This window comes from Pinus tabuliformis, chromosome 6 (assembly GCF_031772625.1).
Source record: "Pinus tabuliformis cultivar Carrire ecotype Pingquan chromosome 6, CPIR1, whole genome shotgun sequence".
Lineage (NCBI taxonomy): Eukaryota > Viridiplantae > Streptophyta > Pinopsida > Pinales > Pinaceae > Pinus > Pinus tabuliformis.
Genome location: NC_142292.1, coordinates 1,644,236,018 through 1,644,253,578, shown reverse-complemented (window position 1 = coordinate 1,644,253,578; position 17,561 = coordinate 1,644,236,018).

Sequence of the window (17,561 nt, the reverse complement as noted above, 5' to 3'; positions counted from 1 at the left end):
AAAAAATTACAACCTCAATGCCTTGATGTTACAAGCCTCTTCCCATGATCTCCAACCTTCTTCTTGGATGAAAAGCCTTCTAGCCCTATTTATATAGCATAAGACTACCTTCAATGGTTCTCCCCAATCCTCTTGCCCGTGCTTGATTTATAGGCCAAGAGGAGGAGGTTTGGGATCCTCTTCCTAAGGAATGAGATCCACAAATGGTGGGATAGGGGATCCTCAAAGAGAGGGAAGTAGCTCCATGATGGGAGGGATCAAGTTTGATTAATCATCAATTCAAAGTTGTTAGTTGGGAAAGATTTGACTAACAAATCTTCTAGACTTTAATTTTTATTTTTTACTTGTGTTGAGTCTTTTGCGCAGGCCACAGTGTAAGACAGAGCGCACTTTTGTGTAGCTTCTAATTATTTCTTATGCGTATGAATAGAAAATAACTAGGGAATTGTGCAAGAAGTCAAAAATAGGTTTTTGGGCCTTGAGATCTAGGAATTTCATTATCTTTAGGTCTGTTTAGGTTCTAATCTTGCACAAGGATCCCTTGGAACACTTTGATGCATAGAAAATGATCCAAACTGATAGTCATTTGCCTAATGCAACAAAATGATGTGTAACAAATTGCCCCCTAGAGTGTAAATTCAGAAGAGATGTTTGATGACTGAAGCACTTTATCATGCCAAGGTTCAGGTTAGATATCATAGTTGGAGACCTGAAACAATCAATCAAATGTTACAATGTAATATAAAATCATCACTGAGGTAGGAATTCCCATACTCAGAGCATAAATGTCTTAGAGAACAAGTATGAAAATACATCTAAATATCCATGTCAACAGAAGAAACAATATGGATGTAGCCATCAATGGATCTATGTTTACAATCATGAATATTTAATAACTCCACGCAGCCTAGATGCAAGAAACTAAATCCAGGGTCTTGATCTCCATCTCTCGATCTATAGTACAAATCTATCCATGTAAGGGAATGTCTCATAGTTGAACGTAGAAACCAATTGATTATCGGCCAATGATGTGAACCATTAGCAAGCATGATAGAAACCACCAATAATGACAATGGCTCTCAAGGTACTTCCAATACAATCTATGAAGTGTAAAAAGATATCGTGAAGTTGGACACCCATATAATCATTCAATCAAAGGTCAATGATGAGAACTTGTCATCAAATACGAGAAACTTTCCATTAAGGCATGCAACCTCCAAGGTATTGAAGGTTTCTAGATCAACTTCCTAGATAGTGAGCTAAAGTTAATAAGAAGCGACCTGTTGTAGGAGGGCTTATGACACAAAACTTATGTCAAGTTTTGAAAAACAATAGTTTGGAGTAATCCAGGACTGACTCATGGATGGCTGATGTGATTGAAGGCTATGAATTGCAAGGTAATTTTGACTGAGGTTGGACTTCTCTTGAACATATCAATGACATGACATTTTGACTTGGCAACATTTGACTCAAAAAATAATATTCGAACCAAATAAATACTTTCAATGAGGTATGGTCAACTGAGAGGAAAATGGATTTCCCAAGCCATACACAAAGGTGATGGAGTGTCATGTTCAAGGGTGACATACTTCCTTTACAATATAAACAAACGTTCTTTCCCAATTTCCCCCCACAATCACTGGCAAGTACCTCTTTATGTTTTGCAAGCTTGAGGATGATAACATATTCTTGTCCTGTAAGATAATCCTTCAGATGAGTCCTTTAGAATAATTTTAACGAACTTGTTGATGGTGATGGAACCACCAACATTCTAGGGGATCTCCCCAGTAAGAAGTCCCAACTAGGCCTCAGACCATTTGGAGTAGGAGTCCCAACAGTGGGTGGTAATGTAGTGCCTTGACCACGATAGTGCACAAAGACAAGTATAATGACTTTGTCGAAAGCAAGTGTGTGACCTTACAATGAGTCAAGTGAGATGCATGGGGGTTCTAACACATAGATGGGAAACGGAAGTGTGTTCCTTAGAAGCATGTAATAGTACACAGCTTGAAAGGAACACATGAGCAAAATGACATCACAAGCTGGACGCGGAATAGTCCACAAACCAAAGTGACGAGTTAATCCAACAACACAACTTACTCAAGATTCATACAATTTCATACAAAGTAGTTCATAAAAATTTTCCTAATTTAAACAACATACATTGTTAAAGTAAATATAATAGTCGAACTACAATAACAACATATGCAAGAAAATGTGTTGGCCCAATTATATTACTAAGTGAAAACTCCATCCATACATACACCATTGACAACCACTAGCCCCAATAATGGAACATTACAATCAACACAACATGCTCCTCCAAATAAGTGTACTTGTTCTACACTGTGGAGAAGCCAAGGCCCACCACAATACTCCCAAGCCTTCTCTAAGCCTAAGCCTAGCCAAAAGCTTGGATCCCAAAAGCCTGTTCAATGAGTTATGAGGTTCTATTTATAACAAAGGGTGGGGTGACCCTTGACATTCCCCTTTGACTCTTTGACTACCCTCGTGACTCTTCAACTCTTGTAAAAATAACTTATTACATTACGTAGTGACTCTTTACATTCCACTAATGACACTTGGAATTTCACTTACAATATACTTACAAATAATATACAATTTCCACATATACCCATGTGGGAAAAAATAGGATTGAATCAGCCTAACAAGACACACACTATGACTCAGAAGCTTGGGGAAAAGCCAACTTGGCAACATCCTTTTGATGATCTTTTGTGACGAACTGATACCAAGCTTGGTAATGCGCTATGGTGTCCACAGACTGTTTGGTGATGTCTTTATGGAAACAGACTCTTGCCTCCATGGCATCTGCGTATATGGTCTCAGAGCCTTTGTCCAACTTGTCTTGAAGCATGCGCAACATTTTTTGACTGTGGTTGTAACACCAATGTACTTTTGCATGTTTTCTACACTTAGCTGCAAGTCATCACTGGTGGCCTCTCAGATTAACTCCTCCATGTGCCTATTGAAGTACAGATGGACTTAGCTCTTCTCAATGTCTTGGGTGAGCGAAACGATTGAAGGGTTCATGTGTCTCCTCTCCATGACATCCAAACTCTTGAAAAACCATGCATAGGAAGCCTCAATGCTATTGATGAGCAGAGTGAGATGCTCAAAGTTCTAGATCAACATCTGGATCTGTGCTTTGTCTAGCTCTACCTGCGGCTTCATTATCTTCTGCAAGTAAAGTGGGGCTCCCTTGTATCTCACTGTCCATTCCTATATGTGTGAAATAGCAACATGTATGTCTTTAAGAGTTTGGGAAATATTCATGCACCACTATCGAGAACCATGTAGATGGACAACTGCCTTGTGCATGGTGACAAATCCATCATAAATTTTCCGCATGGTGTTCTCAATATTCAATACTTCAAAAAGTATCGCTTTCCTCATCTCTGACATAGTGGATCTTGTAGATTGTTCTACCCTCTGCCTGGCTACTTGCAAGTTCTTTACCATCTAATCATTCTCTGCTAACAAGAACTTGACATTTGAGCTCATGGCTTCTGCATAATCCTTAGTGGCATCAACCATGGCAGCTGGATGCTTTCTAACATCTGACACTATCACCCTTTCCTTCATAAATGCAGGTGATGCATGATCATCTAGGAAATTCTTTCTCCATGCCTATACAATATTTTGTTGCAACTCATCAAAGGATATATTGTACACATCCATCACTAGATCATCATCAAGGAGAACAAACTCTCCTTTCTCACTCGGGATATGTTCTAATACTGGAGGTGGTGGAGACTGCAGTGCGACCTCAGATGCTCTTGACATGAGGTCAGTATCTTGGTCCTGTGGCTCCTGTGCCAACTCCATGTCCATCTCTTCAAATATTTGCTCAATATGCTCAGAAAGTTCCTGATCCTGCAACTGCTCACCCTCTTCTTCATCTGCTAACTATTCTAACTCTTCAACCTGTATTGGCGCAGTTTGATCTATGATCGCTATTGAGTCTCCTTTTTTATGTCTTTCATACCCCATATTGTCCTCTATTTTTTACCATATTTACCTAGAAATCTGCTCACTATTTGCGTACCTTCTTCCAGAATATACCTTTTAGCCTCCTTATGTGTCTATGAGGTAATTTATATTTCAAAGCTTGATTTTTATGTTTTCTTGTAGTAGAAATAGAAATATTGATTCTTTATACTCTCTAATCAATTAGATTGGATTGCATAGATGTTTCGATCATGTTCCTACTCATCCAGTACCAGTGTATTGATTGGTACTTGTTCTCCTACTCATATGGTACCAAGATTAACAGTCTAGTACTGGCGTTCCTACATATTTGGTACCAGAGTTATCAATCCGATACTCGTGTTCTCGTCTGGTACCCATGTGCCTACCTCTCAGCGACCCAAAAAAAAATTCATGTGTTCCTTCTTACCCGTGTTCACTTGTTTATTTGTTCTCATCTGGCGCCAACAGTAGCAGTCTGACACCTACACTCATTTGGTACTTGCGATCTAGCACTTGTGTTATTCTGATACCACCTACATTGAATATGTTATTCTGGTACCAGAACCTACTTTCTAGGTTCGGTGGTTGAGAAAACTCTCTTCGATGAGGCCGAGGAAATTGTTGGTCAAAGACATCATCTTGTTACAACAAATCGAGATACACTTCATCACTCATGCACTGCGTGTCATGAGGATGAAGCTGAATATGTAAAATGAGCTAAACTATAATATTTTGTAGTGATTTGTTACTATTCTATTAAGCCTTTAATGTAATGTTGTTTCTCTATAAGAGAAGGCTTGTGAATGATAGCAAGTTAGCCAGAGAGAGAGATAGTTAGCTAGAAAGTGAGACATAGATAGTTGGAGACAAAGTTTTAACTCTATTGTTATGCTAGAGACTTTATTTTGTAGCCTTTTCTTTTGAAATCAAGAATATGAGCAACAATTGATGAATTCGATGTGTTAGTGGACCCTTTAGTTTTGTAGATTCTTCCAACTTTCCTTGGTAGCTCGGAAAGGGCCCACCGAAGAAATCAAGGCAAGTTTTCATTATAGTATTGTGAATATTGATTTGGTTTATGTGTGTGAGTGCTTTAGTATCTTTTATATTGTTAATACAATTCCAATTTTGATGATATGCAAGTAATCTATTTTTTTGAGTGAGAGTCCATTAATTTTATAAATGCAGACTTTATTTCTTAAGACGCACATTTAATTGTTGATTGCTATTTTGAAGAAAAGGGAAGCTAAGATGAGAGATCTCACCATTCACCTACAAGTGATGTTAGTGAATACTCTTGTCATACATTTCATGTACTAGAATGTAGAGTTTCTTACAGGACTAGTCTTGGTTGTTTTGATTGTTGTTTGAATGCAGTGTATTGATTCTAATATAGTGATTAAAATCAGATGCTACAGGAAAACAAATTTTGATCCATCTTTATGTTTCATGAGCTTGTAAATGGATAAACTTGTTACCTGAGAAAAAACATTTAGCTCAAAGTCTCGTTAAGATTTTATTTCTGAGTTTTGTTTCCAAATTGTGTGAGGAAGTTAGAATTGATTTTGAATTCTTTTTATCTAAGTTATACTCAATAGACATAGGAACTTATCAGCTATTAGCACATATAGTGCATTAGCTCTACCGATTACGAATCCCTGGTTGATAATTTAATATTTTGGCGATATATCATTCATATAATTTACCCAACATTTTTGGCACCATTGTCGGGGAGCTGTAAATGGTAATAGGTAATGATTTTCCTTTTGATGGATTGTGGGTGATATTGAGGATGACCTAAGGGCAGAGAGAAGATGGTAAGACATGAGTGAAGAGCCACGCATTCACTACAGTGGGGTAGCTCCAAAGTTAAGTTGTCCTCTCTTTTGGTATGTAGTTAAAGTTTGATGTTTTCATTTCATGAGAAAAATTAGGGATAGGAAAGGTAGGTTTGTTTAATAAAAAATCCCAGAAAACCTATATGGTCCCAAAATTGTTAATCCAACTAATTATGCTAATTGCTATACAAGGAAAAATCTAGAAGAGAAAAGTATGGTGGCTGTAGTAGAGTAGACATCAGTAAAGAATCTAGTGGCAGAAACAAAGATAGTGGCAAAAGAAGTTTAAACTACATTGGAGATAGTACCTTTGAACATTGCAGATAACCCAGTGTCTGAACCATTATCTCCTGAAGGAGAGGCATCTTCTACTTCCACAAATTCTAGGTTGTGGGAAGTAATAATGGAAGTTGAAGGAAGAGTAGACAATCCAGAAAAAAATGAAGCCAACAATGAGCCAGAAACGTTTGGATTTCCAATTCTTGAAATTACTAGGAATGTCACCATGAAGAACATTCCTTTATCATCATTACCTCACTTCAATGGTATTTCATATGAAGATCCCGATTCATTTTTATTTGAATTTGATATACTGTGCAAAAGTTATAATTATACAAATAATTCTCAAAAGTTAAAGCTTTTTCCAACCACCTTAAAAATCTCAACATTAAGATGGTTAATGAGTCTAGGGGGACACACTATTACACCTTGGGATGATATGAAAGCAACCTTTCTCCATAAATACCAGGATTATTGTAGACCCAGGGATGCCAAGAATGAAATCGTTAAAATGCAGCAAACTGAAGAATAAATCCTAGAAGACTACCTAGACAGGGTCCTTTACAACTACCAAAAAACCAAGAAAATTTCTCTCAACCTAGCCACAGTTAGAACCATTTCTATGAAAGGAGTATGAGCTGACTGCATGGAAGTACTTGATCTCATGAGTTATGGCGATTTTTATCAAAAATCATTTGCTAAAATCATTGAATACTATAAGAATTACTCCCGTAGTCAAGCCAAAGTTGGGAAAAACCAAAGAGAACTTACAAGTCAAGTTCGCAAACCTACTACAATTGGTCTAACCAGAATAGAGTTGGGAAATCTATTGGAAAACCTTAAAATTGATATCCTTAGCACAATTTATAACCAACTAGATACCCTTAGTATTAAAATGAAACAAGAAGAGGAAAACATTTCTTTAGCTATCTTTCTCCCTCGTTGTAGGAAGAATCATCCTAGAAAATAATGCCCTTTTAATACCATAGTGGTTTATGGAATTTGCATAGTTAAACACCCAAATAATGAATACCCTTCATTAAATGGGTTACAATCCATTTAAAAAGGTGGAATAGAACCACAAGATCCATCTTATCCTCCTAAGAGACCATGGAGGTAACAAAACCCCTCCATGTTCCAAGATCCTTCCATGCAGTGTGCACAACCACAGTGGACCCCTCAAATGCCTTACTCCCATGGGGGCCTCAATCAACACAAGGACGTGTTTGGAAACAAGGTTGGAGGGGGACTCCCTATAGGAATATTCCTCTACAACCATACCAAACAACTTCTTACCCAATCTGCACACAATATACTCCAAATATTTCTTAGCTATTTCAAAGGTTTAACCCACCTCTATTACCTTCATTTCCTCAATAACAGATTCCTATGAACTCAAGTTCAAAAAAACCTGCTCTGTCCATGAATGCAAGTCAACAACAGATGTCTATGAATTCAATTCCACAATAACTTTCTATGCCCATGAATCTGAATAAGTAACAAATGCCACCAAACCATAATCATCCTCGAGCTACCCAATTACCTACACAGCCCATTCCAAACTATAATAATAGGTCAGATCAACCTGTACAGAATATGGAGTTGAAACCTTCCCTGCCTATACTATCACTTTAGTTCCAATAAGTGAAACTCGACTAAGATCGAGGAAGGTCTTAAATAGAACAGGACCTGTAGCGATAATTCAAGAAGAACATCTAATAGAATCACATCCTAAAGACAAGGACATACGTAGTCAAGAGGAATATTCTCCTCCTAATGAAGAGGAAAACCCTCCCTCAACACCCATCAATTCTACCATACAACCTAAACCATCTCAGGAGGTTACTCAACCACCCTATCCAAAGAGATTGCTTGTCAAAAAGCCTAAGGTCCCACTAGGATATGATTTAGAGGTTGAATTGTGAAATATTTGTGTAAAGATACCCTTGCTTCAAGCCATCAAAGATATTCCTATTTATGCCAATATTGTAAGGGATCTTTGCATTAAAAATCTAGGAAGAAAAAGGAAAGACCCCCTATTATAAAAGTAGTTGGCCAATTGTTAGAAACCATGTCAGAGATGCCTTCCAAATACATTAATCCTAGGAATCTAGTAGTGACCATACAGATTAATGGCATATCTTTACCAAACACTTTTTTTGACCTAGGTGCAGCAATAAATTTCATGACTATGGATATTATGCAAAAGATACAGTTATAAGGCTTGAGGCCAACTCAAACACTATTGGAGTTAGTAGAAAAATCCATCCTCAAACCTGCAAGAAGCCTGGATGACATAACAATCGTACTAGCTTCCTAGGAATATATTGTGGACTTCTTTGTGATCCATCTGAAATCCTCCAAAATTGGATATCTATTAGTACTAGGCCGACCTTGGCTAGCCACTGTTGATTCATTTATTGGATGCAGGAATGGAGAGATGACCATTTCCAACAGATGTCAAAGTCAAAAAATTACCTTATTTCCTCTTGCCTAGTCTACTACATAAATTACCTTATGGATAGAGAACCAGTATGGAGAGGAGGAATGTATTGAACCATTGTTAACAACTGAACAATCTAAAGGTCTTCAAAAAAAAGTCAGAGATCAAGTTTTGAACTTGTTCTTAATGGGATGTATTGATTTTCCACAATGTGAAGTCTATATGGATGACTTCACAGTATATGAGGAAGATTTCCAACAAGCTTTAGATAACCTATAGAAAGTTTTAATCAGATACCAAGAGACCAACCTTGCCCTTAGCAATGAAAAAACTAGAATGATGCTTACAAAGGGTGTTTTGTTAGGCCATTATATTTCTGGGACTGTGATAAGAATAGATCCTGCTAAGATCGAAATAATCGCTCAAAACAAAAATCTTACCTCTCAAAAAGAAGTTAGATGCTTTTTAGGGTATGCAGGATATTACAGAAGGTTTATTTAAAATTTTACAACAATAGCTTCTCCTATGTTCAAACTCTTAACCAAAGATGTAGAATTCCAATGGGATTCTCAGTGTCAAATTTCCCTTGAAACTCTTAAACAAAACCTGTCAACTGCTCTAGTTCTAAGAGGACCAAATTGGGCCCTCCCTTTTCACATCTATATCGATGCCTCAGACACAACCTTGGGGGTTTTTTTAGGCGAAAGAGAGAATCACATTCCCTACGCCATCTTTATTGTTATAAAAAATCTCTCTCCTATAGAACTGAATTATACAGTCAATGAAATAGAATTCTTATCAGTAGTTCATGCCATTAATAAATTTAGACATTATATAACTGAGTTTTTGTACATACAGACCATTCAACTATCATATTTTTAATGAATAAACCTGTCACTAATTCTTGTGTTACTAGGTGGTTTTTACTATTGCAAGAATTTAATATTACTATTATTGACAGACCGAGAAAAGATAATCGTGTCATTGATTTTCTATCTAGACTTGTCCATACAGGTGACAGTGCATCAATTACTAATGATTTTCAGGATGAAAATTTATTTTCTATTTCCACTTACCTCCTTGGTATGCAGATGTAGCTAATTACCTGGTTAGAGGAAAGTTGCCACAAAATTTGTCTTCAAGGGAAAAACAGAGACTCATACAACTTAGTGTTAATTATATGTGGCATGAGGATTGTTTATATCATACTGGACTAGATCGGATGATTAGAATATGTGTACGAGAAGATGAGATGCAAGACATTCTAAAAGTCCACCATAATGAGACATGTGGCAGACAATTCTCCAACAAAAGAATTGCATATAAAGTGTTGCAATCTGGGTATACTAGCCCAACATTTTCAAGGATGCAAAGAAATATGTGGCCAACTGTGATGATTATCAAAGGATGGGGAAACCTGTCCCAAGTAGATGAAATGCCTCTTCAAGAACAGGTAGTCATCAAACCTTTTGATAAATGGGCATTAAATTTTGTAGGACCAATTTCTCCTATGTCCAAAAAGAAGAAATATATTCTGGTATGTATGGATTATGTAACCAAATGGGTAGAGGCTAAATCATTATATCCTACTAATGAAAAATCTATTGTTGACTTTTAATTTGAAGAAATATTTACTTGTTTTGGTGTGCCAAGGGAAATAGTAACTAATCAAGGAACCCAATTCACTTCCAAGTTGGTCAAAGCTATTACAGAGGAATATCAAATCAAAACCCAGAAATATACACCTTACCACCCCCTGGAAAATGGACAGGTAGAGTCCACCAATAAAGGAATCGAGGCCTTTCTCACCAAGACAATACAAGTTCCTCATAAAGACTAGGCTGATAGGTTACCAGAAGCTTTGTAGGCCTATAGGACAACCTGGAGGAACACAACATGACATTCTCCATATGAGTTGGTTTACGAAAAACATGTTTTCCTTCCTATAGAATTCCAAGTTAAAACCTTTAGAACTACCATGCAGCTAGGAATGGATCTAGATGAGGCACAAAAGCAAAGGTTAATGGAATTGAATGCATTGGATGAGATTAGGCAATATTCTTTTCAAAAGGACAATGCTTTTTCAGGATCAAAGAACTAAATGGCACGATACATTTATTAAAAAGATATGTTTTCAACCAAGTGATCGAGATCTACTGCATGACAACAGATTTAAGGATTTCAAAGGAAAATTTACAACACAGTGGCTTAGACCTTATGAGATAGACACAATTTACGACAATGGATCTGTCAAGATAAAAACTATCGATGCAGATCAAACTTCCTTTGTTGTGAATGGACATTGGTTGACATTTTATCATAATTCATTGTCTAAAGAGGATTTCACGAATCATGTTCTTTAAAATTTTGAAATGAAGTTGGTTAGGAGGGGGAGTTCTCCTCTTGTTGATCCACCATTGTAAGTTGTTGTATAATTTAATTTAATTTTGTACATATATGTATATAGGTGTGTTGTTGGATAATGATTTTGGTATTACTAATTGTGCTTCCTTCCCTGTAGATAGACAATAAAGAAGGACATTTACTAGGTGTAAGTTTATTCCTTTAACCAACCTTGGTAAATTATTTATGGAAAAGGAACCTATGGAGTTTTCTTTAAGTTTTTCAGACTCCTTAAAATTGAAAATATTGGCAAGAATGAACTAGTATGGGCTCGACAAAAATCCATAGGTAAGTGAAATGGAGTTCTTTTAAGCTTTTCAGACTCCTTAAAATTGGAAACACCAGTGAGCATGAACTAGCTCAAGCTCGCGAAAAATCCACGGGTAAGTGAAATGGAGTTTTCTTTAAGTTTTTCAGACTCCTAAAAATTGAAAATACTAGTGAGCATTAACTAATCTGGGCTCAAGAAAAATCCACAAAAAAGTAGTAGTTAGGTTTATTTGTCAATAAAATGGAAGTGGAAACAAGAGCAGTGGTTAGTTTGGTTCCAAAAAGAGGAGGTTGTCCAGCTACAAAATACCTTCTTGTTATAGATCTTGGAGCCCGATCATTGAATTCTTTTGCCTCATTTTCTGACACTTCTACTGCAATTTCAAAGCTTCTGTACCAATGTGTTGTTTGTAGTTTTTCTAGTGTGATCCTTCCAGCAGAACAAATTCACAAGCACTATCGGTAATCACTAGAACCTACTCTAGCTTGACCTTTAGAACATGTTAAGTTTCAAGGAGCAACCTACAAGATTCCAATTTGAAGACTATGCATCAGGTCATCTTATTAAAATTTGATCCGGTACTGCAAGATTGTGTTCATCTGATACTAGAAAGAAGTTCCTGTGTGCATTTGGTACTGCCAAACAATTTTCATCAGGTACTAAAAATATTTCATGTGTAATCCGGTAATAGAGGTATGACGTCAATATTTTGTTTTCTTCTATTAGGATTCATATTAATCATGTAATGAATATCTAATCATCCTCATAATACTTTTATTATCGTCACTTGTTAAGCCCTTATCCTAATCCTAAATTACTTACCTTCATTCCTTGGTTGTTCGACCAAGAAAACAATTCCTTTTTAATATGATTAAATAGGATGATTATGGGTGTGATTGGACAATGCCAATCATAATATGAGAAAATGAATTCTAAAATTAAGCCTCCGTGGGTTGTTTAGGCATTGATGTCACCACCATTACATAACCATAAAGTTGAATGATGGCAATGAATGATTACTGGAACATTGTTATGGACCGTCTAGTATTGTTGTACTCGACCACATTCTATTCATCATGTTCAAACATTTATATGCATGAAGTGCGATATCATCAATGAGAATGATTTCTAAATCCGCTCTACACACAATGTATCGTCTTCATCATATGAGAGCATCTAGCAATTATGGAAACAATGTGACCATTTTCATTCCCTTTCGAATTATAAATGCTCCTCTGGATGGCTTCACCATCTAGATGAGAATCATTTCTCTTTTGCTTAGCCTTCAGACTTCATTTCATGAGCCCCCATTAATTCATTCGGCACTCTGTCAACCATTTCCGGTACTCTGTTATCGCCCCATTCGGCACTCTGTCAACCATTTCTAGTACTCTATAATATCACTTCCAATACTCTGTAATATCACTTTTGGTACTCTGTAACACTATTTCCCGTACCTTGTGTCACCACTTCTGGTACTCAATCAACTCCAGTACTAAACCCTTTCCAAATCTGAGACCCATTCTTAAAGCTGATATGGGGGTAGATTGAAACGAAGAGGTGTTCCAATTTCATCAAGAAACATAGGAATTCCATTTATGCAAAGAAAAAATTGAGCAAGCCAGCTAGATTCCATTCCTTAAGAATTTTAAAGGGTACCATGACGGTTTTTCTCACGCCTTCACCCAAAATTATGATGGTGAGAACGTTCAATTAGGAGGACAATTGAAAATCACAAAGTCTACCATAACAAAGGCCATGGCATTACCAGCCACAAGGGGGAAATATTTCAAGGGTGTGATTATTAATAAGTATCTCTATCAAAAAAATTTGACCACCGAACACTTGGACCCCGATTCGGCTAAAGGAATCCCCAAAAATTGGGTCAAGGAGGAATATAGGTTGATGCTCAACAACTTGCAAAGGTTCTTGACTTGTGAAGGTAGGTATGCAGTTGTTGTGTAGGTAAATCCTCTCTGCAGACAAATACAATCCCTCTAGCCCAATGAGTGGGTCTAACAACAAACGAGACAATCTACAAGACACTTTCCTAGATTACAAACAAAATAAGAGAAGAGGAAGGAGACCTACCTCGCTCTGATGCTATAATGCACTCCTTTATTGAATATCTTGATCACTTTCTCCTCAAGCTCAGTCCTTGCTGCTCACAGCGTTTGAATACCTGCACAAGAAGCCAAAAACAAAACAAAGCATAAAGTGCAACAAGCATAATCAAATGTAATCCACTTAATAGATCAAGGAGAATTAAGATAAATGAAGCATGACACAAGAATTTATGGAAAGTGAATCAGCAGCTGTATATATTAATAAACAAAAGAGGATGCTTACAACCTAGGCCTTGATGTTAGTAGCCCTCCTTGAGTGAATGTCCAAGTCCAAGCTCAATCTCTCCAGGCACTCCTTCTCCAAGGCAAAGTGAATAGCATGTAGGCACTATCTCATCATAAGGGTGTAAATAATCAGAGACCAACCATTTGGGAATGGAGGGGAATGAATATATAAGCAGGGAGAGGGAGTTAGGATCCCACCAAAGATAGGGGAATGTCCTCATCTCAAGGAGGAATCTCATAGGGATAAGATCAAAGGGTAATCTTGGGAAAATTCAACCACATCCACAACAAACATCATTCAGCTCGTCGTTCCGGAAGCCTCTAGATCGCAAAGATTCTCCTCCTCTTTGGGAAAAATTTCCTTTTAGGGATCAATGCAAGTATCCTGGCCAAATATGTTGTGCCACCTGCCATCACCATGAGAGGGCAGTACCACAGTCGCGCTAACCCGTAAATTAGAGTTTTTAGCTCATTTTTCTCAGGAAAAACTCAAGTAAACTTTTCATTAGTTCTTCAGGGAGGATCTGGACTGCATATCAGGATGGGTATACTGCATAGTTGTCAAGCTTTGGGCACTCCCAGGTATGACACAAGGAAGTGCAGGATATGTGACAAAATATTGTGTAACAGTTGACCCCTAAAGCATGAAGACAGAACAAGGAGTGATGGTTGAGATATTTACGAGTAATTGCAAGGGATAGAACAAACACCATCAGGAGACCTACAAATCAAGGACGCATATGCATATACATATCTAATACCTCTGTCATATATAAAAAAACATGAATCCACGTTATGGATTTAGCCATCCAGATAGACAGGACCATGTGAAAAGATCCACAGTATGGGCGCAACCATCCAAATGAAAAGGATCATATAGAAGTCTAAGATCCATGGTATGGATGCATCTGGACCTTGACCACAAATTAGAAGGTTGGAGTGAGACCTTGGACCCTGATCACACACCAAATAGGGTGGAGTGAGTTATTTTCAGCATCTAGACCTAATCACCATTGAGGTAGGGGTTGAGTGAGGTCATTGCCTAGAGTGCTCACTCTGAAGGGTGAGTGAGTGCTTTCTAGTTGAGGGTCTCAGCCTTTTGACTTAGGTAGAATCCATGAGGTTCTAAGACCGATCACTCTGGAGGAGTGAGTCCTGATATAATGATGACATTTCCATGGGTTTGGTACCACCCCAGATATGGACACTAGTGGATGGTGGTGATAAATGATGATACCAGTAATGATGGATAACCATTTATTCAGAAAAATTAGTTCAATTTGAGAAAATATATGACATTGATAATGAATACCTCCCTAGTTAAGAGGGAGCATTGAATTTGTAGCTATGGGTGGTCTTCATAATGTAAATTTGGTCACTTGATGTAATTATATTTATCATTGTAAAGTATATTTATAAATGATTGAGTCAAAAGAAAAATTATTTTGAGTAAAAGTCCCATGGTGACTTTTTAAATATGAATATTTGAATTTTTGAAATGTAAATTTTGGCTCCAAAAGTGACAATTCAACTTCCCTCCAAGTCAAGTCAGCCTTTCCCAAGATACATTTCCATTCACCCAATACATACTACTATATAAAGGTAGTTTGGCCTCCTCCATCTGGGTATTCACATTCTCTCATACAAGACAATTTATGGGCAAGTAAGAAAAGGACAAGAAAGACGAAGAAGGAGGTTGAAATATCTCGTTTCTCTCTTTCTTACAACTCACACAAGTGGATTAGTCTCTCTCTCAATGGTTCACATATTTTTGAGCCAACTGTTGTACGCAGCGAAATTTCTTGGTTACTGGGGCAGCTATTGCAAGTTCGAAATGTTTGGGGAAACTGGTTATTGCAGGAGGGCTGAAATTATAGTTCAGATAAGCAAAGCGAAGTGCATGATCAGATTAGTTTACTTAACTTGGAGGAGAAGGCTACGTTTAACCATAGTTCTAGGTGCATCTCTCATTGAACAAGACTAATCTCTCTATTGAAAAAGGTTGTTGGGTTTTTCCCATTTTTGGGTTTCCCTAGGGTACATATTATCTTCTTTTGTGTGTTGTGATCTCTATTGTTCCACTGTTCTTTATGGTTGAATTTCTGATGTATAATTTCCAAATGATATATCAGAATAAGTTAAAATAATATCTACGTCAAAAGTAATAATCCGAATTTCAGAACTATTGTGCTAACCCTAATTACACTAAGAAAATCAATAGAAAGTATGGCCTACAAATTGGAGTTACCTCCATCTTCAAGTGTACATTTAGTCTTCCATGTTTCTTGCTTAAATAATTTCATCAGTGATAAGATCCCAATCCAAACTCTTCTACCAAAGATTAATGAAGAAAGGAAAGTAATACTAGAAAGAGACACAATTTTGTAAAAAATGACTAAGCAGTTGAGAAATCGAGCAATTATTGGGCACCTCATCAAATGAAAGAACCTACCAGTGGAAGAAGTGACATGGGAAGACGAGTGTTTCATGTAGAAACACCCACAAATAGTCAAGTGTTGCAGAAAACACTTCTTCAAAGGGAGGGACATGTTAAGCCCTATATAAGCCCCATATTAACCCAAAAACCTCTTATTAAGCTATCGATATTGAGGGACCACATTTCTATTGTTATATTTTTATGTAGGCTGGAACTCCTCATGGTCCAATTTTATTATAATTGTATCCTTTGTCTCCAATATATATACTAAGGAGACCTAGTATCAAATATTGTCTAGTTCATTATATTTATTGTATAATGAGGTTTTCCCCTCGAAGTGGACTATAATTATTGATTTATTATCATTGTTAAGGCACTAGGATCATAACAGGCACTCTGATTCTACAGATTACAGATCTCATACTACCATTCTAATAAATTCTCGTCGGATTTAAAACAAAATCTACTGGAAAATATCACTAGGAAAGGTAAAAAAATGTTTAACAGTTAGACTAAGTGAAGAATACAAGCACCTCATTACCTTCGAAACAAATGTCAGGGAGTTGATATAAGTGATCATCTAATTAATTCTTGTATTGCATTGAAATCATGGTGAAACATGCACTGAAATCCTTGGCATGCACAAAAAAACAAGTTGCATGCACTAAAATGTTAATCATTTATATGTCCAGAAACACAAAAAATCATCCTCAACAATTATCAAATTTATTCCATCAACATAAACATCAATAAAGAATCTTGAATGTTCCACCAAAATGTCAATAGTTTATATGGTCAAAAAATAATTTGCACACAAAAAATCATTCTGACCAATAATCAAATTTATGCCAACAACATAAACATTACATAAGGAACCTTAAATGTCACTTCTCAAGCTCTTAAGAAATAGAAATAAAGATGTGAACACATTTAGTAATGATGATAGTGTTCTAGTATGAATTTAGAAATATTGTGTTTAGAAATGTTATCGATGTTCTAGTATGCATTTGGAAAAATCCCTCTAATTTTCTTGGAATCCATCCACTTCTATAGAATAATGAAATCTCTATTCAAGAATGGTGGCATGATATCAATGACTATTAGCTCATAAAAAAAAAAAAAAGGTTAAAGGAGTATTGCATCAAGGAATAGAAAAATTATTGTTGGTTCCTTGGTCCCTTAGGGAGGAGAATAAACACAATGTCATCTAGGTCTCAAGACAAGGAAGATAGGGAATCCAATACTTGATTTGATCAAGAGCGGTGTCAAGATCTAAGTAAAAGAATTGTAATTTGAATACTTCTTTGTGTTGGCTATGAGAGTGAGTTTAAAGTTTTAAGTAAATTTTGTCAACCTCTGAGACAAAAATATATAAGGAGAGTAACTAAGGTGATTACTATCAAATTGTGCTTATATCATCTACTTGGAAGTTCTTGAATATACCTATGTTTCATAAATTAACTTTGTCTCAATGGTAGTGAATGGCTATTAAAATAATGGGATTGGCCCTATGGGAAATATACACTAACTCTAAATTAAAACAAAG